The 26,047-nt window shown below is 43.9% G+C and overlaps 1 pseudogene; it reads left to right on the top strand.

Moving 5' to 3' along the window:
* Nucleotides 1–24,808, top strand: part of LOC134352788 (zinc finger protein 850-like) — a 119,309-nt pseudogene extending 94,501 nt beyond the window's left edge.
* The last annotated feature ends 1,239 nt before the right edge of the window (nt 24,809–26,047 follow it).

Raw genomic sequence — 26,047 nt, 5'->3', positions numbered from 1 at the left:
TGCCAGAGGCTCAGCAATCTCCTCCCTCGCCTCCCACAGTAGCCTGAGGTACATCCCGTCTGGTCCCAGAGACTTACCCAGCCTAATGCTTTCCAAAAATTCCAGCACATCCTCTTTCTTAAATATCTACATGCTCAAGCTTTTCAGTCCACTGTATATCATCCCTACAATCGCCAAGATCCTTTTCCGTAGTGAATACTGCAGAAAAGCACTCATTAAGAACCTCTTCTATCTTCTCCGGTTCCATACACACTTTTCCACTGTCACACTTGATTGGTCCTATTCTCTCACGTCTTATCCTCTTGCTCTTCACATACTTGTAGAATGCCTTGGGGTTTTCCTTAATCCTGTCCGCCAAGGCCTTCTCATGGCCCCTTCTGGCTCACCTAATTTCTTTCTTAAGCTCCTTCCTGCTAGTCTGATAATCTTCTAGATCTCTATCATTACCTAGTTTTTTGAACCTTTCGTAAGCTCTTCTTTTCTTCTTGACTAGATTTACAACAGCCTTTTTACACCACAGTTCCTGTACCCTACCATCCTTACCCCGTCTCATTGGAATGTACCGGTGCAGAACTCCATGCAAATATCCCCTGAACATTTGCCACATTTCTTCCGGACATTTCCCTGAGAATATCTGTTTCCAATTTATGCTTCCAATTTCCTGCCTGATATCCTTATATTTCCCCTTACTCCAGTTAAATGCTTTCCTAACTTGTCTGTTCCTATCCCTCTCCAATGCTATGGTAAAGGAGAGAGAATTGTGATCACTATCTCCAAAATGCTCTGCCACTGAGAGACCTGACACCTGACCAGGTTCATTTCCCAATACCAGATCAAGTACAGCCTCTCCTCTTGTAGGCTTATCTACATATTGTGTCATAAAACCTTCCTGAATATACCTAACAAACTCCACCCCATCTTAAACCCCTTACGCTAGGGAGATGCCAATCAATATTTGGGAAATTAAAATCTCCCACCACAACAACCTTGTTAATATTACACCTTTGCAGAATCTGTCTCCCTATCTGCTCCTCACTGTCCCTTTTCACTTTGGGTGGTCTATAAAAAAACACCCAGTAGAGTTATTGACCCTTTCTTGTTCCTAACTTCCACCCACAGAGACTTCTAAACAATTCTTCCATAACTTCCTCCTTTTCTGAAGCCGTGACACTATCTCTGATCAACAGTGCCATGCTCCCACCTCTTTTGCCTCCCTCCCTGTCCCTTCTGAAACATCTAAAGCCTGGCACTCTAAGTAACCATTCCTGCCCCTGAGCCATCCAAGTCTCTGTAGTGGCCACAACATCACAGCTCCAAGTACTGATCCACGCTCTATGCTCATCCGCTTTGTTCATGATACTCCTCGCATTAAAATAGACACATCTCAAACCATCGGTCTGAATGCATCCCTTCTCTATCACCTGCCTAAGTGGAAAAGGTAAAGGGCTGGAGAATAAAGAATCTGATAGGAGACAAGAGTGGACCATGGGAGAAAGGGAAGGAGGAGGGGACCCAGCAGGAGGTGATAGGCAGCTGAGGACATGAAGTAAAAGGCCAGAGTGAGGAATTGAAGAAGAGGGAAGTGGGAGGTGAAAACATTGCTGGAAATTGGAGAAATCAATGTTTAATGCCATCAGGTTGGGGGCTACCTGTATGGAATATAAAGTGTTGTACCTCAAACTGGTGGAGTAGCCGCATCATGGCAGAAGAGGAGGTCATACTCTAGATACTATAGAGATTCTATACTATGTGGCTACTAGAGAGAGAGTGCAGGGGAGATTTACAAGGATGTTGCCTGGATTGGAGGGCGTACTTTATGAGAATAGGTTGAATGAACTTGGCCTTTTCTCCTTGGAGCGACAGAGGATGAGAGGTGACCTGATAGAGGTGTGTAAGATGATGAGAGGCATTGATCGTGTGGATAGTCAGAGGCTTTTTCCCAGGGCTGAAATGGCTAACACAAGGAGGCATTATTTTAAGGTGTTTGGAAATAGGTACCGAGGGGATGTCAGGGTAAGTTTTTCACACACAGAGTGGTGGGTGTGTTGAATGAACTGCCAGTGGCGATGGTGGAAGCGGATACAGTATGCTCTTTTAAGAGTCTCTTAGATAACTTAGAAAAATAGAGGGCTGTGCTCTAGGGAAATGCTAGGCAGTTTCTAGAGTAGGTTACATGGTTGGCACAACATTGTGGGCCGAAGGGCCTGTAATGTGCTGTAGATTTCTGTATTCTATGTCATGGACCAACATGTCAGAATGGGAATGGGGATAGAAATCGAAATGGTTGGCCACTGGAAATCCTGCCTTTTGTGGATGGAATGGAGGTGCTTGACAAAACAGTTCCTCAAATTACGTCGGGTTCCACCATTGGAGAGGAGACGCATCAGAAGCAGCGGACATAACAGACGACCCCAGCAGGTTCACAGGTGAAGTGTTGCCTCACCTGGAAGGTGTGTTTGGGGCCCGGAATGGAGGTGAATGGGCAGATGTAGCACTTCAGTCTAGCTATGTCATAAGTAAATATGAGAAATACGAAAGGACTGGAGACGATGAGAAATTTGCACGCCTTTACTGTTCAATTTGTTTGTTGTATTCTGACAAGGTTGTTATTCAATAAATTGTGGAGCAATAACACTGTGGGGATCTTCCGCTATTCCACTGCTTTCCTACATGCAATTACCACTTTATTAGTACACTTGCTCGTTAATAATAGCCTTCAGCACCCTCCCAAGACTATGGTCAACACGCTCCTAGAAGACAGCGGCGCGGCTAATGTAGATGAACTGAACACACTGATGGGGGAGAGGGAGAAGTGGAGAGTCCGTCATTGTGCCCGACGCCGGCCCCCTAGGCCTGAGTTGACGTTGTAGTGGTAGTAGTAGCAGTGCTTGTTAATGCAACTACCTATTCAGCCAATCAGGTGGTGGCATCTCAATGTATAAAAGCATGCAGACATGTTCAGGAAGTTGAGTTGTAATGACCCAAAGTCCTAGACATCTAGAAGCTGGTCGACCAACAGTCCTTTGGAGCACAGGAAATCCGCACCAAGCAGAGGTCTAGCCACTTTAGCCAGGACAATGTCCCATGTGTAACATCACCTGTCATGGCCCACAGGTCTGGATTTTGCTGTCGTTGGTGGCTTCCAGTGAGGTTTCTTCGTTCTTTGCCTTCTCATCAATGGGTGATGCTGGCAGCACACTTGAACACCCATGCCACATAGGAAACGCCACCCTGACAGGGTGTCCATAGTGAACAGTAGATGACGCTGGTAGCTGGAATCCATGGTGTTCACGTACTTCTGATGTCCTGATGTTCTGGCACTGTCGAACCTACAAGGCAGTCGGCACTTCCTAGCTGTCGTACCAAGGCGATCATGGCAAAGGCACAGATCCGGCGACGTCTGCTTTGCAAATGTGGGCTTTCTTCTGTTGGGGGCCTTGGTGGCCCGTCTTATTGAGCTTGAGAAGGGAGGTGGAATAATGCATCGTTGCCCAGCTGGGTATGGACTATCAGCCATTCTAGCAAGCTCCCTATACTCCTTCATGAGTGCATTCGCAAGAGCTGTGTGAACTTGATCAGGCATTTGCTGCATGAAGACTTCTTTAAAAATAAAACAGGGATGGTGATTTTCCCAGTTGTCCATTAACTCCGAAGGCTTACATCACTGAGGCCAGGCAAGGAGAGCACCTGTTTGGTGCTCTCAAACTCCAATCGTCCAAAAGCCTGTGAAAGGTGAGTTTTCAGCAATCGATATTTATTGTGTTCAGGCGGGTGTTCAAGCAGACTCAACACCCTCGCAGCCGTGGAGATGCTGAGCGACGCTATCACATAGAAATACTCGGTGTTGTCAGCGGAGATTTCTCACGGGTGAACTGGGCCTCAGCTTGTACAAACCAAGCGGCGGCATTTTGCTCCCAAAACTCCAGCAGCTTCAAAGCAACTGCATTGGCCAACATGTTCAGTCACTCCGGAATCATCCGAGAGCATCAGATTCAAGATTCAGATTCAAAAAACTTTATTGTCATTCTAACCGTATATCAGCTCTGCAGGGCAGAATGAGACAGCGTTTCTCAGGAGCAGTGCAATCATAACATAACAAATGCAATGCTAAATAATAAACATAACAATAAATAGTAAAACACAACAGCCACATGTCAGTTAAAATCAAGTTATAAGTGTCCAGTGCAAGTTAAAAGTGTCCAAAGCAGAGTCAGGTGGAGCAGCTATTTAGCAGCCTGACTGCCTGTGGGAGGAAGATGTTTAGTAGCCTTGTGGTTTTAGTTTTGATGCCCCTGTAACGTTTGCCTGATGGCAGAAGAACAAACAGTTCATGGAGAGGGTGTGAGGGGTCTTTAATGATGTACCGTGTCTTCTGGAGGCATCGACTCTGAAAGAGGTCTTGGACAGAAGGTAGGGAGACCCGAGTAACCTTCTCAGAGTCATCAATGTAGGTTTCCACAAATAAAACAAAGTGAGGCATCTTCTGTTTAATGAAACCTGTAACACATTATATCGTACTCTAAAACTTCTGTTTAATGAAACCTGTAACACATTATATCGTACTCCAAAACTTCTGTTTAATGAAACCTGTAACGCATTATATCGTACTCCAAAACTTCTGTTTAATGAAACCTGTAACACATTATATCGTACTCCAATACTTCTGTTTAATGAAACCTGTAACACATTATATCGTACTCCAAAACTTCTGTTTAATGAAACCTGTAACACATTATATTGTACTCCAAGACTTCTGTTTAATAAAACCTGTAACACATTATATTGTACTCCAAGACTTCTGTTTAATGAAACCTGTAACACATTATATTGTACTCCAACAAAAGCGCACTGAAAACCTTTACGTAACACTGTCATCACGTCTGACTCAAAGTCGGTGGTTGTGAATTATGCACATTTCTCCCAATTACATTACTCTACACTTTATGACTTTGTGAGCTCCTACCGAGAGCAGGGCCCATGAACGTCAACATCCATTCCCTCCATTGATATTGCTTGACTGGCTGAGTTCCTCCAATATTTTTTGTCTTCCCAGCATCTGTAGGAAGGCCTGATCTCGCCTCTTTTTTTTTGAGACACTTGCAATTCGAGTCTACAGAGAGTGGCGGATTCTGGGTAACCAGAGTGATAGAAATTAGAAGCTGTCATCGATGCTGCTGATTGACCAGTGATGACCCTTCCTTGTAAAATGCTTCTGCATTTCTGCCAACAGCTGACTGTATGTAGAAGAGAAAATAGCCCTTAGTCAGACATAGTCAATCACATAGATTCAAGTGAAGATCATTTGAATTAACTAGAATGGGTGCGCAAGGTGATTGAATCATGGATAGGTTCATGAGAATTCCCATTTGCTGACAAGGAAAACAAATAATTGACATGAGAAGTTCTGCAGATTCTGGAAATCCAGAGCAACACACACAAGATGGAGGAACTCAGCTGCGAGGCAGCCTCTATGGAAATGAATAAACAGCCAGCGTTACATCCTAAACCCTTCTTCAGGACTGAGAAGGAAGGGGGGAAGAAGATGATTGGTTGCTGAGTGCCCCACAAAACAGCAGCGCCCTAGTTTTCAAACTTTCCATGGCCTGTAAAACGAGAAGGGACAATCTAACACATCATAGCTTCCGTGGTGTTATTTTGTAACTAAAAATCACCGCACAGAAAGTGATGTATTCATGTCACGAGACCGGAGAGCGCAGGTGCTGGACTTGGAAAGTGCCATCCTGAGGGAGATAATAACTGACAAACACAGGGGAAAAGGTGGGGATTATTCCGAATGATCGCGCCCGGTCGGCTATAGATATAGCAGGATGCTTTATGGAAAGGTAAATAATGGGCTGGAGGACATCTATGTACAGCTGGAAAAGCAACTGAGCTTCTTCAAGATGCTTATGAGGGTGTATCTCTGATGGTGTACCTCCCTCAGCACCGGACCTCAGATCCTCAGGTCAGAACTGGAACTTGTGAGGCAAGAGTGTGAATCAGTATTTTTTTTTTCTTGTTCTCTGTGCTATTTTCTGTGAATTTTATTGACAGGGAATTTAAAGGGATCTATGGTGGCCCTTGTTAACAGGAAGGTTTTGGGGATGGGAGTTTAATCTGAACAGGATCTGACAGTCATGGTAGGGGAAGTGTCTGCACAGTGTGACTCGGGGGACAGAATTCACTGCTGATTGTGACCAACGAGGTAGTGAGACCCCCCCCCCCCCGGAGTGAAAGGATTCCGGTGCAAAAGCCAAGCTGCAGGAAGAGCACCGCAGGTCAGGCAGCATCTGTGGCATGGAGGCTCTCCATCTGGATTGAAGTATAGAGGAGAGCGGGTATAACCAATATACGACCGCAAGACATTGGAGCAGAATTAAGCCACTCAGCTCAGTGTGTCTTCTCCATTCCATAATAGCTGATTTCTTTTCTCTCTTGACCCCATTTTCCTGCCTCCTCCCTGTGACCTTTGACGTCATTACCAAACAAGAATCTATCCACCTCTGTTTTAAATATACCCGATGATTTGGCCTCTGCGGCGGCCCATGGCAGTGAGGTCCACAGGTCCACCACCTTCTGCTTCTGGACATTTCCCCTAATCTCTGTTCCAAAGGCGGAACCTTTTACTCTGAAGCTGTCCCCTCTGATCCTACACTTCCCCACTCTTGGAACAATCCTCTCCACAAATATAAAGATGTGAGGTGGAGGTGTGGAGCAAGAGCTGTCAAGTAATGGATAGATCCAGGTATAGAAAGGTGATTGGAATGACGGAAATAACTGCTGAAAGTGTTGAATGTTTAGCATCATGAACTGATGCAAAACCAAGAGGCAACAATAAGGCAACTGAGAACTGTTGCTCACTGCAGTTTCAGGCATTCAGGCTTGGAGATACCAGAAATGAAATAATTTTACTACTCCAACAAGTTAGGCACTACGGAGAATTTGAAAATATTGGCAATCAGCTTGTATGTTACAATAAACATGAAAATGAAGATATGGAGTGTGCAATTGTTGAAAGTATTATGTGAAGGCAGTCCATTATATGCCCCAAGTGTGTGCTGATTTTGTTCATTTACAGTCAATCAAAAGAACACAGCAGTGTACGCTGGATTAATTCCTCCTTTGATAACTATTAGGAACTAATGCATGGTTTCATATTTCTGTTCTAATTTGCTCTGTATTTCATTTAAGTACTACGTAATTTGTTACTGAGTTAAACGATAGCTTGTCTTTTTTAATACCTTTTGAACTATCTCCACAAACCTTTGACTAATTGGGCCAGCTGTTTAACTGGGCCAAAATATATTAGTCCTGGCATGACAGTGTCCATGCACTTGAGCGTCTAGCTCGCACGTGTGTACCTAAGTATGTAATGCAAGAATAGAGAGGTAGTGTTCATAACTTGGCTTATTGTCCACTCAGAAATCTGATGGCAGAGGGGAAGTTCTTCCTAAAGCATTAAATGTGTTTCTTCAATCCCCCCGATGGTAGAATGAGAAGAGAGCATGTCCTGGGTGATGGGCTTCCTAATGAGGGATGCTGCCCTCTGAAGCATTGCCTTTGAAGGTAACCTCGATGCTGGGGAGACCGATGCCCATAATGGATCTGGCTGTGTTTGCAACCTTCTGCAGATTTTTCTGGTGCAGTGGCCCCTCCATTCCAGGCGGTGGTGCAACCAGTTGGAATACTCTCCATGATACATCTGTAGGACGTGAGCAAGAGCGGCCCGCCAGGCTCCCCAAGCATGCTTCATAATTTAGTCTGATTTGGCTGACCTGCATGGGCCCCCACTCCTTTCTGTTCCATTTCTCAATATACTACAAATACCCAATCTCAGAAAAAAATCTGCCTCTATCTCAATGACTTCTAATTTAGAGTTGAAAGATGAAGAAGAGTTATCCTTCATTGCTTTTACATTGAAGCTGGCATCTGAGGTGACTCCCTGATTACTGGCTGTTCAAACCTGTAAATCTCCATGACCACATCTTCTACAGAGGGGTTGCTGAAGGTACCCTGATTGATTCCAGTATTGCCTGGTAACGGCAGCTTGAATGCACAGGAATGTAAGAAGCTGCAGAGAGTAATAGTCTCTGTTCAATACCTCTCCGGTACGTCCCTCCCCACCATCAGTAATATCTGCAGCAGACACTCTCTCACGAAGGAAAAAGCTATTAGCAAAGATCCCCACAACCAGGCCGTGCCATCTCCTCACAGCTGACATTAGGCAGCAGGTACAGAAGTCTGAAGTCTCAACACCTTTGTTTATAAAGCAATTGGCGCAACCTTAATCACTACCACAGTATACAAACACATCACCACTACAATGCACTTTATTTTTGTTTCAATTGTGTTCTTTCTTGTAAACAATGTGTATAATTTGTTTTTAATTTGTTTTATATTTCTTATCTTGCTTATCTGATGCGATGCGCCTGTGATGTCTTCAAGTGTTTCACTGCACTTCTGCACACATGTATTTTACTAGTCTAGAGAGCACGGCAATGCCTCCACTTCCTCGGGAGTCTGCACAGATTCAGCATGTCATTGAAAATTTGGCAGACTTCTATAGATGTGTGATGGAAAGTGTGCTTACTGGCTGCATTATGGCTGGTATGGGAGCACCTATGCCTTCCAGTGGAAAATCCTGAAAAAAGGTAGTGGATTTGGCCCAGTACATCATGGATAAAACATTTCCAACTATTGAGCACATCTAATGAAACATTGATGCAAAAAGCAGCATCCATCATCAAAGATCCTCACCACCCAGGCCATGCTCTTTTCTCACTGCTGCCATCAGGTAGAAGGGTCAGGAGCCTCAAGACTCACACCACCAGGTTCAAGAACATTTACTACTCCTCAACCATCAGGCTCTTGAACAAAGGGGGTTAACTACACTCATTCTACGTCTGGTGTTCCCACAACCAACGGTCTCACTTTAACGACTCTTTATTTTGTTTTTTTCATGCTTGTTATTCATTGCTATCTATTTATATTTGCATTTGCACAGTTTGTTGGCCATTGACTCTGTTTACAGATACTGTTCCATAGATTTGCTAAGTATGTTCACAGAAAACGAATCTCAGGATTGTATGTGGTGACATGTATGTACTCTGATGGAATGGAAATTGCCTTTTAAACTTACAAGAGCGCATAGGCCATCAACTTTTTGCTGTTGCTGTTTCTGTAGCAGGCAATTTCTTTTTTACGAGGTCGAGTTGCTAGCTCGACACTCAACCCAGCACGGATGGAAAGCGTGTCAGGGGAGCTGGATGGGTTTGAACTCGGGAGCCTTCGCTCCAAAGTCCAGGGCCGATGCCACCAGCCAGCATGTACTCTAATAATAAATTTTACTTTGAACTTTTGGAGATGACAGTAAACTCGAATTTGACTGCATGTATTTTGATTTTCACGTATGTTTTTACTTTACTGTCCATGGGAGCTTGCTGTGTTTAATTGGTTGCTATGTTGCCCGCATCAACAATTTACTAGACGTCAGCAGTCGTGGAAAAGCTCAGATGATACGTACAGAGCATCACTATGGCATCTTCTTTACCCACAAATCTGCGCAGCCTGGAACCCGCCGTTGGTAGGGTTGGAATCCTGTGCGCATGCGCCGAAACCCGGAAATGGTGTCAGAAGCAGTCGCATGCGGGCAGTTGAGAGCAGACGCCTGGTGGATCGGCCGGAGGTAGGAGTTCGTGGTCGGTGTGTGTTTAATCAGGACTGCCTCCCTCCACTGAGGGAGGTTCGGTCCGACCTTCGGAAATTGTCGTACTGCCATAGTCCTGGCTCTCACCCCCGCCCCGAAATGGAGCGATTTTCTGTTTTTTTCCATGGGGAGTCGGACAGGCCGGTTCCAGATACTTTACCCTGCTGGGGTATTGGCGCCTGCGCCATGGACGCATTAGGTTCTAGCTCATGTGGGCTGTGGGTAAAGAAACGGTCTTAGATTACAGCCGGGGTACTGTCCAGACTCTGCAAGGACTTCAGGGTCACAACCCAGTTTATTATCATGGGCATCAGAATATGTATGCACGGGTGCGGCGTAAAACGTACAGAGGCATCACAGGCACAAACCCATTAGGGAAGCAACGTTAGCACGTTATTTATTTATTTATGGAGATACTGCACGCAGTAGGGCCTTCGAGCCGTGCCATCTAGTAACCCCTGATTTACCCTAGCCTAGTCTCGGGACAGTGTACGATGACCAGTTAACCTATTAAATGGTATGCCTTTGGACTGTGGGAGGAAACTGGAGAACACACATGGATTCCGTAGTTGATGTCAGAATTTAACTCCAATGCTCCGAACTGCGGTAGCGTCACGAATCTGCTACACTACCGTTGCACAGTGAATAAAAAAAGCACACGACTGGAACACAAATGACTGAGGTGATAAACTCCCAGTAGCAACGTATGCTGAATAATTCTCTTCTAATAGAAACAGTTCATCTTGAAAATTACATGATACCCCGTTGACAGTTTGAACTCCCATATTAAATATTCCCAAGCACTTCTTTGCTCACTGAAGAATATCTTCAACAGTGTTTTTAGATAACTGAATTCTCATAACAAATCTCTAGAGCCGCAATACTGTGGCATTCGGAAATTGGTTAAAAGTTCGAATGCTCCTTCTGAAGTTTCACTTGCGTGCAATTAAAATATTGCAGCCTGGCTTGTGTCAAAGAGTTAAACAGCATGAAATAGGCCCTTTGACCCAACTCCTGAGCCAAGGGCACTTGACCCATATCCTTCAAACTTCACCTATCGAAAATGAACTATCATTACGTCCAGCTTCACCACCACCATAATTGTCTCTGTAGCTCACTCCATATACTCTCCACTCTCTGTTTAAATAGAAACATGTATTGCAAGTGTGGATGGCATGCAGGCTGAAGTTTTTCACTGTACTCTTCAGTATATGTGAGAGTAACAACCCAATTACCACACTTTGTTACACCAGTGCTCTACAATTTTGGGAAAACTCTGTGCATATCCACCTCATCTCCACCCCCCGTGGGTTTATAAATTTCCATAAAGTCACCCTCAGCTGCTTTCATTCCAGTGATAACGGTCCCAGCCAGTACAGACACTTCATAATACTCAAGTCCTCCAAGCATAGCAGCAACCTTCTGCACCTTTCCATCTGAATCATATTTTTCCTGGGTATGGCAACCAGGACTACACACTATTTCTGGTACGGTTTTGTGCAGCTGTACTTTGTGGTCCCAGTTTTTGTACTCAGTGCCCCACCTGATGAAGTTAAGCATGCCATATGGCTTCTTCGGCACCTCCTCTTGTTGCCACTTACAAGGAACTATAGAACTAACGGTCATAGGTTAAGGGTGAAAGGGGAACATGAGGGGGATCTTCGCTCAGGGTAATGAGGGTGTGGAACGGGAGCAGCCAGCAGAAGTAGTGGATGTGGGTTTGAATGCAACATTTAAAAGAACTCTGGGAAAGTATCCGGAAGGGTATGGAGAGCTGTGGTTCAGATGCAGGTGATGGGCCTAGGTAAGCTAATAGTTTGGCACGAATATAGGCTGAAGGGCCTGTTTCTGTGCTGTGGTACTCCATATATACACACTCCTAAGTCTCTCTGTCTAATGCTCCATGGGGCTATCATTCTCTCTGCAAGTCGTGCCCTGTTTTAGCTCCACATGTCTGAGCTGTGTTCCATTGCCATTCCTTTGCTCACTTTCCCAGTTGATCTAGTACCTGTTGTAATCTTGGACAGACTTCTTCAATTTGGTGTCAACTGCAAAGTGAGCCAGCAACATTCTCACCCAAATTGTTAATATACACATAGTGGCCACTTTTAGGTACACCTGTACACCTAATTAATGCAAATATCTAATCAACCAATCAAATGGCATCAACTCAACGTATAAAAGCATGCAGACATGGTCATGAGCTTCAGTAGTTGTTCAGATTAAACATCCATATTGGCAAGGAATGTGATCGAAGTGACTTTGTGGAAAGATTTTTAGTGCCAAGCAGTGTGGTTTGAATATCTCAGAAACTGCTGATATCCTGGGATTTTCACACACAACAATGTCTAGATTTTACAGAGAATGATGAGAAGAACAAAAAAAAATCCACTGATCAGCTATTGTGGACAAAAATGCCTTGTTAATGAGAGAGGTCAGAGGAGAATGACCAGACAAGTTCAAGTTGAAAGGAAGGTGACAATAACTCATATATTCATGGATTTCAATAGTGGTGTGCAGAAGTCCATCTCTGACCACACAATACAACAAACCTTGAAGTGAATAGGCTAGAGCAGCACATCGGGTCCCAGTCCTGGATGTAATGAAGTGGCCACAGATTGTATATGTATGCAGAAGTTCAATAGAAACTTACTATCACAGGCATGTAGCACCAGATAGTAGCTCAAAATGATCAGCGTGGTAATGGATTTTGTTGTTTTAATCCAAGATTCTTTAAGAAGTCAGGAGCAAGGCATAGAACTTGTTGCTTCAAGGTCATCTGTGATACAGACTTTAACTTTGTTTTCATAATTCCAATTTTCGGGTTCACTGTTTTTGGTACTTGATCAACCGTCCTGTGCTGCCTTTTTTGTAATTTCATCTGTGTATGCCTTTCCGCAGCTTTGCGTTGTAGTCGTTTTTCAGTGGCGTTTACATTTTAATACAGCAACTTCTGATGGCAGTTGTTAGCATCATAAGTTCTTGTACTAGTTGGCCATTCCTGATTGGGGTTCTCTCAGACAACAGAGGAAGGGAGGAAGTTCTTATCACTTTTGTTGTGCACTTAAAAATTCCTGTTGTCTTCCTGGCCTGCTGCGTTCACCAGCAACTTTGATGTATGTTGCTTGAATTTCCAGCATCTGCAGAATTCCTGTTGTTTTTGTTCATGATTGTTTTATTAAGAGTTCATAAAACAGAAGGAAAGTGAACAGACAGTTTCAAGAATATTACACCTAGCCAAAAAAAAACAGCTGTACACATAGAGATAAGAAATAAGATTATAAGAATTATAATCTAAAAATAATAATTGGAAAGCACTCAGTCAATACTGCAGGTAAAATCAACCAATGAAAAACCATTTATTCACTTAATGCAGTACAAAGTTTCTAGATTCACACTTCGTATAGCCACTGGAGGCATAGTAAACTGTTATGCACACTGTAGCCACGAGGAATCATTAACAGTCAGATTCACCAGAGGCCACACTGTTGCTGTAGTGACGTAGTGATTAAGGTTGTTCAAGTTGGTTCAAGGACTGAACTGTTGAAGGGAAGTTGCTGTTCTTGAGTGTGGTTGTGTGGACTTCAGGCTTCTGTTCCTCCTGTTTAATGGTAGCTGCGAGAAGATGGCATGACCAGGGTTGCGGGGATCTTTGATGATAGATTTTACCTTCTTGAGTCAGCACCTCCTGTAATATAAAGATTAGTTTTATTTGTCACATGCCCATTGAAATATATAGTGAACTGCATTGTTTGTATCAGTTCGAATCAGTGAGGGTTGTACTTGGCAGCCTGCAAATTGCAATGTTTCCAAGGCCAAGATAACATGGCCAAATCTCACTAACCCTAAACCTTAAGACTATAAGACATAGGAGGAGAATTAGGCCATCTGGCCCATCGAGTCTGCTCCGTTTTTCAATCATGGCTGATCCTTTTTTTCCTCTTCCTCAACTCCAGTTCCCGGCCTTCTCCCCTGTCCAATCAAGAACCTATCAATCTCTGCCTTAAATACACCCAATGACGTGGCCTCCACAACTGCGTGTGGCAACAAATTCAACAAATTCACCATCCTTTGGCTAAAGAAATTTCTCCACATCTCTATTTTAAGTGAACACCCCTCTTTCCTGAGGCTGAGCTCTCTTGTCCTAGACTCTCCCACCATGGGAAACATCCTTTCCACATCTACTTTGTCCAGTTCTTTCAACATTCGAAAGGTTTCATTGAGATCCTCCCTCATCCTTCTGAATTCCAGTGAGGACAGACCCACAGCCATCAAACGTTCCTCATATGATAACTCTTTCATTCCTGGAATCATCCTTGTGAACTTCCTCTGGACCCTTTCCAATGCCAGCACATCTTTTCTAAGATGAAGGGCCCAAAACTGTTTGCAATACTCAAAGTGAGGCCTCACCAGTGCCTTATAAAGCCTCATCCTTGCTCTTGTATTCTATTCTTCTTGAAATGAATGCTAACATGGCATTTGCCTTCCTCACCACCAACTCAACCTGCAAGTTAACCTTCAGGACTCCCAAGTCCCTCTGCATCTCAGGTTTTTGCATTTTCTCCCTGTTTAGAAAATAGTCTGCACATTTATTTCTACTACCAAAGTGCATGACCATGCATTTTCCAACACTGTATTTCAGTTGCTACTTTCTTGCCCATTCTCCTAATCTGTCTAAGTCCTTCTGCATCCTACCTGTTTCCTCAGCACTACCTGTCCCTTCACCAATCTTCTTATCATCTGCAAACTTGACAACAAAGCCAGTCATCTATTCCAACATCTAAATCATTTCTATACAGCATAAAAAGAAGCGGTCCAAACACTGACCCCTGCGGGACACCACTTGTCACTGGCAGACGACCAGACAAGGATCCTTTTATTCCCATTTGCTGCCTCCTACCAATCAGCCAATGCTCTAACCAGGTTAGTAACTTTCCTGTAATACCATGGGCCCTTAACTTGATAAGCAGCCTCATGTGTGGCACCTTGTCAAAGACCTTCTGAAAGTCCAAATATACAACATCCACTGCATCACCTTTACCTATCCTACTTGTAATCTCCTCAAAGAATTCCAACAGGTTGATCAGGCAGGATTTTCCCTGAAGGAAACCATGCTGACTTTGTACTATCTTGTCCTGTGTCACCAAGTATTCCATCACCTCATCCTTAACAATTGACTCCAACATCTTCCCAACCACTGAGGTCAGGCTAACTGGTCTATAATTTCCTTTCTGTAGCCTTCCTCCTTTGTTACAGAGTGGAGTAACATTTGTAATTTTCCAGTCCTCTGGCACCATGCCAGAGTCCAAAGATTTTTGAAAGATCATTTCTAATGCCATCACAATCTCTAATGCTACCTCTTTCAGAACCATAGGATGCATTTCATCTGGTCTGGTTGACTTATGCACCTTTAGATCTTCCAGCTTTTTGAGCACCTTCTCTCATGTAGTGGTGAATCTGTGGAATTCTCTGCCACAGGAAACAGTTGAGGCCGGTTCATTGGCTATATTTAAGAAGGAGTTAGATATGGCCCTTGTGGTTAGGAGGATCAGAGGGTATGGAGGGAAGGCTGGGGCGGGGTTCTGAGTTGGATGATCAGCCATGATCATAATAAATGGCGGTGCAGGCTCGAAGGGCCGAATGGCCTATTCCTGCACCTATTTTCTATGTAACAGTAACTGCACCCACTTCTCTTCCTTCACACACTACAACGTCAGGCATACTGCTAGTGTCTTCCACAGTGAAGGCTGATGCAAAATACTCATTTAGTTCATCAGCCATCTCCTTGTCCCCTGTTTTTTTCTTTCTCCTGCCTCATTTTCTAGTGGTCCTATATCCGCTGTCATTCTCTTTTATTCTTAACATACTTGAAAAAACTTTTACTATCCACTTTGATATTATTTGCTAGCTTGCCTTCATATTTTATCTTTTCCCTTCTAATGATTTTTTTAGTTGCTCTCTGTAGGTTTTTAAAAACTTCCCAATCCTCTATCTTAGTGGTCACCAACCTTTTTAAGCCCAAAATCCCCTACCTCGACCTCAGTGAAAGGCAAGATCTACCTACTAAATCGTTTAGAGAAAAAACAGATCAGATTGTACTTCCAATTTGAGGCCTCTTATCTGGGCAAATTGTATTTGAATTACACAAAATACTTTTGTCAAACTTTCAAATTAATTCAAACAAGAAAACACTGTAACTAGCATATCAAACAGGCCATAGCTGTCTTTCTTTAAGAATATTACAATACTTCACACCTTTAATTCTAAGTTTCATTATTTAATTTTATTTCAACACGAAAAATAAATGGATAAAAATTGACTGTTGCACTCAGTGTGATGACTGGGGCTGAATACTTTCTACTAGTTCCCTGAAATTTGGCTCATAACTACAGACAGCCAGTCTGAGACAGTCTGTGAGGTGTAGGGTTGCCACCTGTCCTGTATTTCCCCCCGCTAAGGTAGAGCGTTCCTATGAAACCTTTCGTGCTGAAATGCTTTACGCCGAAGAAGCAATTAGCATTAATTTATATGGAAAAAATTTTGAGCATTCCCAGACCCAAAAAAAGTAACCTACCAAATCATACCAAATAACATATAAAACCTAAAATACCACTAACATATAGTAAAAGCAGGAATGATATGATAAGTACACAGCCTATATAAAGTAGAAATAATGAAAATTAAGCCAAAACCGATTCGTGGGGTAAAAAATCGGCACATACGCGCATGCACACACAGGTGCCCACGCAAGGCTTCATGGTCATTGTAGTCTTTTCGGGGTAAACGCAAATGTCCCAGGATTTGATTGCTACTTTTGTCCCTAATTTGGGAGTGAGAAAGTTGGCAACCCTAGTGAGGTGTCTGTCAGTAAGTCAGCTCCTGTACTTAGATTTAATAATTTTCATCTGTGAAAATGCAATTTCACATAGATAAGTTGACCGGAAGTAGGCACTGACTTTCAGTGCTATAAAACTAACGCACACACTGCGCATTGCTCAGCCCCATCAGTAATAATTGCCACCAGTTTATGAATGAGGATGTCATTTTCACGGACATATTTTTTAAACTCATTGTAAATATCTTCACCTCTCGTTCTTTCCTTTAATTGCAAAAGAGTGAGGATGTCCTCCTTTGTTGTAAAATCCTGGAAAGCCATTCTGACAAATACAATAAGCTGAGCTGTTTGCATTACATCCAGGGATTCATCGAACTGTAGTGTAAACTATTCACGTCCTCTGATGGTGACTCTACCCTCCCTGTCACTGTTGCAGGGCCAAGCGGTATATTATGTATTCCGGTTGTGATACCGTTTTTGTTTCTAAAGTCACTAAAAACAGTCTCTGCGGTAATGACCATTGCTTCCTTGAATAAATTGCCATCTGTAGAAGGCTTCTTGTGTTTAGCCTAAAGGTGACTTACACAAAATGATGCTTCAATAGCAGCCTTAATTTGAGCAGCATGTTTTGTGAAAAACGATTGCTGGGCCTTCAACCCTGATTTCAGCTCCTCAACTTTCCAGGCACAAATTGCGCTCTTTGGGGGGTAGGTGTCTTTAAATTCCTGGTGGTTGGTGTGGTGGGGCCGCTCCAGATTCCCTCTTTTAGTCAGTGCTAGTGTTTGGTGGTACAACATACATACACACTTGTCTTTCACCAAGGTAAATAGAAATTCCTCTTCCCATTCTGGATGGAATTTGTATGTTTGCGCCTTCTTTCGTGGAGCCTCCGCCATGCTATCAGGATATCATGAGCGAGTGCCGATTGTGTCGCCTCTGATCTGAGCCGACATTCACCTAATTAATTAGCTTGTTTATTTCGGCTTTTTTTCTTAAAGATGTGCTGCGTGCATCCCGACTACTGCTGCACCCCTGCATGCTTCGCGGCCCGGAGGTTGGGGACACTGCCGTATATTGATGTTTGCGACAGTCTGTACTGTTACCTAATCTAATTGGTCACTTTGATGCAGCACGGGCTACACTGAAAACGCGGCACATGGTGGGCGAACTACATACATGCGCACTGGGCAGAAAGAACGGAACTAAACCCCCGTAACCCGGAAACAATCTCTCTTTACAAACAGCTTTTTAGTGAAAATATTGCTATATTACCATTATCCTAATTAGTATTACTTACTTTTATAATGCTCACATTACAACAGTACTTGTGTATTTATTTTTGATTTTTCTTCGGGATCTACTGGGAAAGTCTCAAAGATCGACCGGTCGATTGCAATCGACGGGTTGGTGACCCCTACTCTATCTTCCCACTAATTTTTGCTTTGTTGTATGCCCTTTCTTTTGCTTTTACAATGGTTTTGACTTCCCTTGTCAGCCATGGTTGTACTATTTTACTATATGAGTATTTCTTCATTTTTGGAATACACATATCCTGCACCTCCCTCATTTTTCCCAGAAACACACGCCATTGTTGCTGTGCTGACATCCCTGCCAGCAGCTCCTTCCTATTTACTTTGGCCAACACCTCGCTCATACCGATGTAATCTTTGGAATATGGGGGGGAAACCGGAACACCTGCAGGAAATCCACGTGGTCCTGGGGAAGAATACTTTAAACACCTGACAGATAGTGGCGGGAATGAAAACCCGATCTTTCAGATAATGCTGCTTAGCGTTGTGTTAACCGCTATGTTACTGTGCTGCACCATGGAGACCCTGCCATGGGGTGTGTGCCTGATGTACTGGGTGAGTCCTCGACTCTCTGCAATCTCTTACATTCATGCACGTTCAGACAGCCATCCCAGACAGAGATGTAACCAGTTGGAATACTTTCAACAGTGCATCTGTAGAGGTTTGTTTGAGTGTTAGGTAACAAGTCAAACTTTACCTTCTATGAAAGTAAAGATTGTGGTGGGCTTGCCTCGTGATTGCATATTGTTGGTTCAAAGTACATGGTGCTGATGGTTGGCAAGGATTCATTGGGCCAAAAGTCCTGTGCTGTGTCACCCCACAAGTCTCTCATATTTGTTTGCACTTCCGTCCCTGTTGTGAGATTCTGTCGGTCCACAGATTTGAAATGGATGTGATGGACAGGGGTGCTGAGTCTGCCCTGATAAAATAATAGAGGTGCCGGTAGCAGACCACAAGGTTCCTGTCTGGTCTGGAGACTGGAGAACAACCTAGTCAGTGGAATAGAAATAGCAACCACTAGAAATAATTATTAGTCAGTCAGCATCTGTGGAGGAAGGAATACAGTTTGTGTATTAGGTCATGCAAGTGTAGATGGTGAAAGAAGTTGATCCTTGCTTACTGTTCACACAGAGCAACTCACTGCACAGTGCATCGAGGCAGAAAAAGGGAAATCATTAACGATGCAGATTAAAGTGTAACAGCTACAGAGAGAATGCAGTGTCGGTATGCAATAACGTGGGAAATCATGACAAGGTAGATTGTGAAGTCAAGGTTCCACCTCATTCTTAAATACTGGCTGAATATAGGCTTAATTGTCGATATCTCTCCTCATACATCAAACCTGCTGTCCCAGGAAATGGTCTAGTAAAGCTTTATTGCAGTACTTCTACAGGAAGAACATTTTTCCTCAGTACTTCCTTAGGAGGCTAGACATTCAGCATGTCCCTGTGATGCACACCAGTGTCGACAGATGCACCAAAGAAAGCAGCCTGTCCACATGCTTCACGGCTTGCTATAGCAGTGACAGTGCAGAGAGTTGTGAACACAGCTCAGCACATCAGAGAAACCAGCCTCCCCTCCACGGACGCTGTCTACACTTCTCACTGCCTTGGTAAGGCAACCAGCAGAATCAAAGTCCCCACCCACACCGAACATTCTCTTTTCACCCTCTTCCTTCGGGCAGTTACAAAAGCCAGAAAGCACTCACCACCAGTCTCAAGAACAGCTTCTACCTCACTGTTATCACACTCATGAATGGACCTCTGGATAAGAAGGTGAACTCTTGACCTCAGATCTTCCTGGCATGGCCTTGTAGGTTATTGGTGTCGGTTTATTGTTGTTACATGTACTGAGGTACAGTGAAAAGCTTGTCTTCCATATTGTTCCTGCAGATCAATGCATTACACAGTGCATTGAGGTAGAACAAGGTAACACAACATTAATGCAATACACGAGGAAATCTGCAGATGCCGGAATTTCAAGCAACACACATCAAAGTTGCTGGTGAACGCAGCAGGCCAGGCAGCATCTCTAGGAAGAGGTGCAGTCAACGTTTCGGGCCGAGACCCTTCGTCAGGACTAACTGAAACTCTTACTAGCTCTTCTTTCAGTTAGTCCTGACGAAGGGTCTCAGCCCGAAACGTACCTCTTCCTAGAGATGCTGCCTGGCCTGCTGCGTTCACCAGCAACCTTTATGAATAATGCAATACAAAGTCTTTAACAAATACAACAAAGGAGCAGTGCAAGTAACCAATAATGTGCAAGATCATATCAAAGTACTGTGAGGTCAGGAGTCCAACTTAAGTCACCAGAGAGTGAGCACCACGGTAGCATCACAGTTAGCACAACACTATTACAACTCGGGGCATCAGAGTTCACAATTCAATTCCAACATCACCTGTAAGGAGTTTGAATGTTTCTCCATGTAAACCCATGGATTCCCTCTCTCTTTCCAATGGCATACTGGTTAGTAGGTTATTTGGTCCTGTGATTAGGCTAGGATTAACTCAGTGATTTTTTGGCCAAAGGGCCTGTATACCTAAATAAATAAATATTTTTTTAGTCTTGTAACATCTTGAGTTTTGGTATGTGTATTATAATGGTCTGCCAGTTTCAGCATCACTTCACTCTGATGGTGGTCACAGTTGTCTAAATTTCAGAACTTGCCTTTCTCTCTCACACTCCATTTAAATTAATTTCACAGGGTGTCAGTAATGGAGGCTTCACTGACAGGATGCTCAAACCAAACGACAGATCACAACCTGCAAGAGTCACCCAATCCGCTGGAATCTGAACATCAGCAGACTTTGTACATGGAAGCAGAAAGCTCCACTGACAGTGGAGAGAAATGGCCAACGCGTTCTGAGTGTGAACAACGCTTCAGTCAAGCATCCACACTGACAAGACACGAGATCAGTCACTCTGGGGAGAAACCATGGAAGTGTGAGGACTGTGGGAAAAGATTCATTTCTCCTTCCCATCTGGAAACTCACCGCCGAAGCCACACTGGTGAGAAGCCGTTCACCTGCTCTGTGTGTGGGAAAGGATTCACACAGTCATTCAGCCTAAAAACACACCAGCGAGTTCACACAGGAGAGAAGCCGTTCATATGCTCTGTGTGTGGGAAGGGATTCATTCAGTCATCCGATCTGCTGATACACCGGCGTGTTCACACCGGGGAGAGGCCATTCACTTGTTCTGTGTGTGGGAAAGGATTCACTCAGTCATTCAACTTAAAAATACATCAGCGTGTTCACACTGGGGAGAAGCCATTCACTTGCCCTGAATGTGGGAAGGGATTCACCCACCCAACCAGTCTGCGGAATCATCAGCGAGTTCACACTGGGGAGAAGCCATTCACATGCTCTGAATGTGGGAAACGATTCACCCAGTTATCCAACCTAAAAACACACCAACGTGTTCACACTGGGGAGAAGCCGTTCACCTGCTCCGAGTGTGGGAAGGGATTCACCTTCCCAACTAGCCTGCAGAATCATCAGCAAGTTCACACTGGGGAGAAGCCGTTCACATGCTCCGAGTGTGGGAAGGCATTCATTCGGTCAGAAAACCTGCTGATACACCAACGCGTTCACACTGGGGAGAGGCCGTTCACCTGCTCGGAGTGTGGGAAGGGATTCACACGGTCTGGCAAATTAATGGAGCACCAGCGAGTTCACACTGGGGAGAGGCCATTCACCTGCTCTGAGTGTGGGAAGGGATTCACCCACTCAGCTAGTCTGCAGAATCATCAGCGTGTTCACACCGGGGAGAAGCCATTCAAATGCTCGGAATGTGGGAAGGGGTTTACCCAACAATCCAGTCTGCAGAACCATCAGCGAGTTCACACTAGTGAGAGACTGTTCACCTGCTCTGAGTGTGGGAAGGGATTCACCCTCTCAATCAATTTGCAGAACCATCAGCGAGTTCACACCGGGGAGAAGTCGGTCACCTGTTCTGAGTCTGGGAAAGGAGTCACCCACCCAGCTGTGCAGAATCATCAGCGAGTTCACACTGGGGAGAAGCCATTCACATGTTCCGAGTGTGGGAAGGGATTTATTCGGTCAGGCAACCTGCTGATACACCAGCGAGTACACACTGGAGAAAAGCAATTTGCATGCTTTGAGTGTGGGAAGGGTTTCACACGGTCTGACAAATTAATGGATCATCAGCGAGTTCACACTGGGGAGAAACCATTCACCTGTTCTGAGTGTGGGAAAGTATTCACCAAGTCGCTTAACCTAAAAACACACCAGAGAGTTCACACTGTGGAGAAACCGTTCACCTGCTCTGAGTGTGGGAAGGGATTCACCCACCCAGCCAGTCTGCAGAACCATCAACGAGTTCACACTGGGGAGAAGTTATTCACATGCTCTGAGTGTGGGAAAGTATTCACCAAGTCATTCAACCTAAAAACACACCAGAGAGTTCACACTGGGGAGAGACCGTTCACCTGCTCTGAATGTGGGAAGGGATTCACTCACCCAACCAATCTGCAGAACCATCGGCGAGTTCACACCGGCGAGAAGCCATTCACATGCTCTGAGTGTGGGAAGGGGTTCACCCAACAATCCAGTCTGCAGAATCATCAGCGAGTTCACACTGGGGAGAAGCCATTCACCTGCTCTGAGTGTGGAAAGGGGTTCACCCAACAATCCAGTTTGCAGAATCATCAGCGGATTCACACTACGGAATGATTATTCATCTATCCTGCATGTGGGAAGAGATTCACCAAACAATCCAGTCTGTGGAATCACCAGCAAGTTCACAGGAGGGTGATGCCTGACTGTGGGAAGGGGTCAGTAGGTCATCCAGTCTGCAGATGGCCATTGTCCTGGTCTGGGTTCATTCTGCTGATGTTTACAGCCCATGATTGGAGTTTAATGTTCTTGACAAATGCTGAATAAATCACCTTGATCTTTTACACCCAGTCTGCTTCCTGCATATTTGATATTTAAAGGATAAGTTAACTGAGGATTTTATAATGAAAGTAACTGGTCGGGTGTGCAGATAAAACTGTGCTAGTGCCAGAGCGAGCATCAGAGAATCAGAAGTTTTAGGAACATTTGGTGAAACATTCAAAAGTGGTAAGAGTCTGGAATTATTTTTCAGGTGGGAATTGATGTTGGGTGAATTTGCTAATCAAGGGATATGAGGAAAAGGTTGTTATTTGGGGCTGGGTCACAAGTCAACCATAATGCCACTGAATAGAAGAATAGGCTGGAACTGCTACCACTTCCCCTGAACAAGCAGATTATTAAAGAGCAGGAGGTGTTCCTTTCACCAGAGACATAGTGGCTATAAACATCCAGAAATACCTCAGCACAGAAAGCTACCTCTAATGGTTGAATAATGGTGCATGGATACCAAAGACTAGATGTGACGTCTAACCATGCAGGACATTGACCAGCAACACACACACAAGGTTTATCCTGGTGGGCAGCAGGGAGTAGGTTAGTGGTGTGACATGGGTTTAAATAACAACGAGCCTGGTACATCGGACAGTTCTCAAATGAGGGAGAATCAGGGGAATCTGTGAACACCGCAGGCCGCTGCATTGACGACAATTTTGGCCCGCCTGCACCTAGCTGTGGGGCGTGGGAACATTGCAGCTTTGTACCGCCAGCTGTGTCCAGGGTACACTGTGGACTCTGGGCCACACACATGTGTTCTGTTGCCTGTAGTTTCTTAACAACAAGGGTGTGGTTGTGGGTGGAGAGGCAGACAATTTATCCCAGTGTCGCAAATTTTTGTTGTTTTGTAGAATGAATCGCAAAACTAATCTAGCTTCAAGACCTTTGTCTCAGTTCCTCCTTGTGCAATTGGATTCTCAATTTCCTCACTTACAAACCCCAGCCAGTTCAGTTTGGCAACAACATCTCCTCTACAATCTTCATCAGCACAGAGGAAGCACAAAGCAGTGTGCTGAGTGCCTTGTTCTATTTGCTTTACATTTATGACCGTATGGCTAATGCCGTCTTTAATTTGCTGACAACACCACTGTGGTCGGCTAAATCATGACGAATCAGCATGTAGGAGGGCGATTGAAAATCTGACTGAGTCTGCTACAACAATAACCTCTTACTCAATGTCAGTGAGATCAAGGAACTGATTATTGACTTCATGAGGAGGCAGCTGGTGATCTATGAGCCAGTCCTCATTTGGGGATCAGAGGTGGAGAGGGTCAGCAACAATAAATTCCTCAATATCATCATTCAGAAGACCGGCCCTGGCCCAGCACCTAAGTGCAATTGTGAAGAAAGTATGGCAGCACCTCTACTTCCTTGGAAGATTTGGCATGAGAAGCTTCTATAGATATGTGGTGGAGTGTATATTGACTGGCTGTATCATTGCCTGGTTGGAAACACCAATGCCCTTGAATGGAAAATCCCACAAAAAGTAGTGAGTATGGCCCAGTCCATCATGGGTAAAGCCCTCCCCACCATTGAGCACCTCTACAGAGAGCATTGTTGCAGGAAAGCAACATCCGTCATCAGAGACCCTCACCTCCCAGGTCATACTCTCTTCTCACTTCTGCCATCAGGAAGAATATGCAGGAGCCTCCGGACTCACAGCACCAAGTTCAGGAACAGTTATTACTCAGGGGATAACTTCACTTACCCCATCACAGAGATGTTCCCACAGCTTATGGACTCACTTTCAAGGACCCATCACCTCACGTTCTCAATATTTATTGTTTCTTTATTTATATATTATTGTTGTTTTACACACTTTGTTGTCTTTTGCATTAGTTGTTTGCCCTGTTGGGTACAGTCTTTCTTTGACTATTATTGTTATTGAATTTATTGAGTATACCGTAAGAAAACAAATCTCAGTTGTATACAGTAACATATGTACTTTGCTAATAAATTTACTTTGAATTTTTGAACCTAGAAAACATAGAGTGGATGGTAAGGCTTCTGCACACCTTCCCAACATGTATCTAATGTTAGGTATGACAATTGTTCTCAGATCTCCCCACTATTTGCTCTGTTATGAAGTGAACTACATTGCCTTTTCTGCCTTTTATTTCTCCATTAATGGTTCCCATTATCACCTTCCTTAACAGATTCCAACCCTGGTAGTCTTTGTGTTTCTGCTTGTCACTTAAGCTGCTGTCTCCATCTTCCTTTTTGTTTGTCTCGATCCATCATCCACCTGCCTCTGTTTGCCTTTCCTATATGGTCCAATCTGTCTGACACCATTCACCCAACCCTCAGGTTACCACTTCCCTCTACTCTTCATACCCATTTTCCTCAGACCGTTGATCCTGGTCCCTGAGAACAAACTAGCACATCTTCACTGGATAAACTGCTCCACATGTGTAATGTATTCACAATGTCATGTGATCCACTGAGACAGCAACAAGATCAAATCAGGGAGAACTTATTCACTTGCTCGTTGTGTGGAAAGGGATTCAGTTGCTCATTCCACCTGCTGACACACCGGCAAGTTCAGCTCGAGAGAAGCCATTCACATACTCCAAATACGGGAAGGAATTCACTCAATTGTTCAGCTTTTGAAATATCAGTGAGTTTAAAGTAAAGTTATATTTACAAATGTATGAGTACATTTATGTCACCATATACAACTTTTGAGATTCCTTTTCTTGTAGGCATTCACAATAAATCCACAGAATCATGATAGAATTAATGAGTTTGAGAAGGAGTAGCTAAAATTGAATTTATCAGTATTACAGTGGAGAAAAGGGAATCACAGAGGGATGAGAGACATGCTGGCCAAAGTTGACTGGAAGGGGACACTACCAGTGATGACAGCAGATTAGCAATGGCTGGTGTTTCTGGGAACAATTTGGAAGCTGTAGGGAAGATACTTCACAAAGATGATCAAGGGAAATCAAAGACAGCATAAAAGCTAAAAAAAAAAGGGCATATAGCAAAAATTATTGGGAACAAATGGGTGAATTTTTTAACTGAAGGATATGAGGCAAAGGTTCATACTTGGAGATGGCAGATCTGCCACAATGCCACTGAATAGAAGATTAGGCTGAAACTTAAACTTAAAATTTTAAAAAAACCTACAGAAGGCAACTAAAAAGCTATAAAGAGAAAAAAAGAGATGAAATATGGTAAGCTAACCAATAATATAGAAAAAGGATACAAAAAGTTTCAGATTTCCAAAAAGAGAGATGAGGCAACTGTGGAGGCCAAACCCTTGGGTATATTTGAAGTGGAAGCT

This window comes from Mobula hypostoma, chromosome 10, assembly GCF_963921235.1.
Source record: "Mobula hypostoma chromosome 10, sMobHyp1.1, whole genome shotgun sequence".
NCBI classification, from domain to species: domain Eukaryota; kingdom Metazoa; phylum Chordata; class Chondrichthyes; order Myliobatiformes; family Myliobatidae; genus Mobula; species Mobula hypostoma.
The sequence above is the reverse complement of the archived record's forward strand: the minus strand, read 5'-3'. Positions and strand labels throughout refer to the sequence as shown.